A 3134-nucleotide genomic window follows, 5' to 3' on the forward strand; every position below is an offset into this window, starting at 1 on the left:
TTTAAGAATTTATTTGCTGAGCACTAAACACGATGGGAGAGTGGAGGAAGGTGGAAGAAGAGAAGTTATGCATTGCCATTGGCTAGTGCACTCGCTGGATATCATGTTGTTTCTTCTCCCTTAACTGTTGTAGACAACTGTTTATTTGCATTAAAGATACTCAGGATTCCCCAGAAACCCAGGAACATATATACCCCAGGTGTACACAGGTTCTCCTACCTGCACTCAGTTTTTTATACCCCATAGTCTCTGGGACATAGTTGGTGCTCAGTTTATTTTGCTTGCTATAACACATCCAAACATATCTTCCATCTTCCGAGCTCTGCTTTTCAACATTATACCCATTCCTAAAACATGGCTCAAGTGTCAACCTCTCCATGACCACTTTCTTGAATCCCCTCACCTTGATTTTCATTAAATCCTGAACTTGAGTCATTACTCTTGGAAGAATTGTTGTTTATTTTTGTATGTTTCCCCCCTTAAGGATAATTTAAGGTAATGTGACTGAAGGAAACTGAATGTGGGAGAAGAAATGTTAGGAGATGAGGTTTGAGAGGATTAAAATTACACAGCACCTCGGGCTTACTCTTGAGAGGAAGGACTTTGGTAATTTTTCTAAGTGTGATGAGGATTTTGAGTAGTAATAAAATCATTATATATTCAAAAGATTACTTTCACCGCTGTGTGGAAAATACACTGTAGAGATACAGGAATAGGAGCAGAAAAGCAAGTTAAGAAGCTTCTGTACTGATCAATGTGAAGAGTGATGGTGTTTTAAATTTGGTAGTAGCAGTGGAGTTGATAAGAAAAGGTTGGATTCTGGATATCTGTTGCTGTTAGAGTCAACAGATATTAATGGATTGGATATAGGGTATGAAAAAAGAGGAGTGAGAAATGACTCCAAAATTTTTGGCCTGAGCAGTTAGTTTCATTTTTTAAGATGTAGAAAGAAGGACTATAGAAGGTAAGAACCAAGAGTTCTGTTTTGGTTGTGTACATTTGAATACCTATTATACTTCTAAGAGAGCTATCATGGAATCATATATATAAGCCTAGCATTCAGAGGGGAAAATTCTGGAGCTATAAATTTGGAGTCTTCGGTGTGTAGATGGTATTTACACAAATACACCTTACAGACCTGGATAAAAGAATGTGTAGACAGAGAAGAGAGAAAGCCCTGTGAACACTAATGGTTAGACATTAGGGTTTTTTTGTGTTTTTTTTTTAAGGTTACACAATTATTTATTGAGAGCCTCCTCTCCCCGCCCTTGCAATCTCTAGGTCACTTTTTCCGCTTGTAGATTGTGCGCGCAAGCCCCAGAAAGATGGCTGGGGGCAGGGGCACTGCGTACTGTTCAATGAGAGCCATAATGTGGCTGTAACTGTCCTCCTCATATTGCAAGAACACAGCCTGCAGATCCAGCTCCTCATATAGTGCCTTCACCCAGGCCACTTTCTCAGCCTCCTTCTGCCCGTAATTTTCCTTCAGGATCTGGTACTGTTCCGGAGTGGCCCGTTGCAGACACTGAACCACCAGCCAGCTGCATTTGTTGTCCTGGATGTCAGTGCCAACTTTGCCGGTCACACTGGGGTCCCCAAAGAGGTCAAGGTAGTCATCCTGAATCTGAAAGAACTCTCCCATCTCCAGCAGGATCTTCTTGGCATTGGCATGCTCCTTCTCACCATCAATTCCTGCCATGTACATGGCTGCAGCTATAGGAAGGTAGATGGAGTAGAAAGCTGTCTTGTACTTGACAATAGATTTATATCTCTTTTCAGTGAATCTGCCAAGATCCACATTGCCCTGGGGGGCTGTGATGAGGTCCAGGGTCTGCCCAATCTCAGTCTGATAGGAACTCTGCAGGAAGAGCTCGATCAGGTTCAGGAATAGGGCTGCTCCCGGCAATAGAGCTTCAGCAGGCGGTAGATACATGCTTCCAGGAGGATAGCATCATTGATGGCATCCAAACCCACACCCGGCTTCTGATACCAGCAGATCTGTCCACGGCGGGTGAGGGATGAATCCATGATGTCATCTGTCACCAGGAAGAAAGCTTGCAGCAGTTCCACACACCAGCCCACAGTCCAGGCCCGCTGGAGACTATCAGCATCCTGTTTCCTTGGCTCCACCAGCTCCCGGAACACTACTACCACTGTCAAACCCCGGTGATACTTGCCTCCGATGGCATTGTACTCCAGGACCTCCTTGAGCCGGGCAATAGCATCTCCTGTCTCTGGGTGCCCCATCTCATCCTCAGTCAGCACCCTAACGATCTGGGAGAAGTGCTGAACAAAATCTTGCTTTTCTTGGGCATAAACATCTGATTTCTGGTCTCCGTTCATTCTGAGGGAGGAGCAAAGGGTTCTGTTCCCAGATGCGGATTCCTGCTCCGTTCCCGACATTAGGGTTTTGAAAAGAAAAGGCAAAGAAAACTGAGAAAAAGTGGCCCATATGATGGAAAAAAACAAAACAAAACAAAATGGAAAAGTATGATGAGATGAAAGCCAAATTAATATGTTGTTCAAGGAGGAGGGTAAATGCTTCTGACAGTCCAGCTCTAACAAAAATTAGGAAATGACCATCAATTGGAGTTAGCAATGGAAGGTCAGTCATGAACTTGACAAGAACAATTTCTATAGAGCAGTGGAAGCCAAAGCACAATAAAAGTGTATTACAGATAGGATGAAAGGAATGAATGGACAACAGCAAATATGGACACTTCTATCTGGGAGTTTGCTGCAAAGAGTAACAGAGTGGTGAAGTAGTGAGAGGGCACTACCTGGAGGGAGAAGTGGCAGCAAGATAGGAAAGTATTTGACTGTGTATTTTTAGGTTGAGAGAAATAGCAGCATGCCTGTATGCTGTTGGAAATAATCTGGTAAAATGAGTAAGGTTTCTGATGTGCTTTTGGAGCAAAGCTTTTAAGAAACTGAGAGAAGCTGAATATCGTAGAAAACAAGAATTGGCCTTAGATATAAGCAAGAAAAACTTATTCCTTGCTTGAATTGATTAACTGGTTGATTTAACTAATTATTTTAACTAAAAGACTGTCTGAAAAGACCATTATATACACGTCAGTTTGCATTTATAATAGTCATTTACTATGTGTTTTTGGAAGGTTTTTTTTTTTTTT

At 42.3% G+C, this 3134-nt stretch overlaps 1 pseudogene; it reads right to left on the bottom strand.

The window, feature by feature from the left end:
* Nucleotides 1–1206: 1206 nt before the first annotated feature.
* LOC102132328 (farnesyl pyrophosphate synthase pseudogene) lies at nucleotides 1207–2347 on the bottom strand (annotated as a pseudogene).
* Nucleotides 2348–3134: the final 787 nt, after the last annotated feature.

This window comes from Macaca fascicularis, chromosome 15 (assembly GCF_037993035.2).
Source record: "Macaca fascicularis isolate 582-1 chromosome 15, T2T-MFA8v1.1".
NCBI classification, from domain to species: domain Eukaryota; kingdom Metazoa; phylum Chordata; class Mammalia; order Primates; family Cercopithecidae; genus Macaca; species Macaca fascicularis.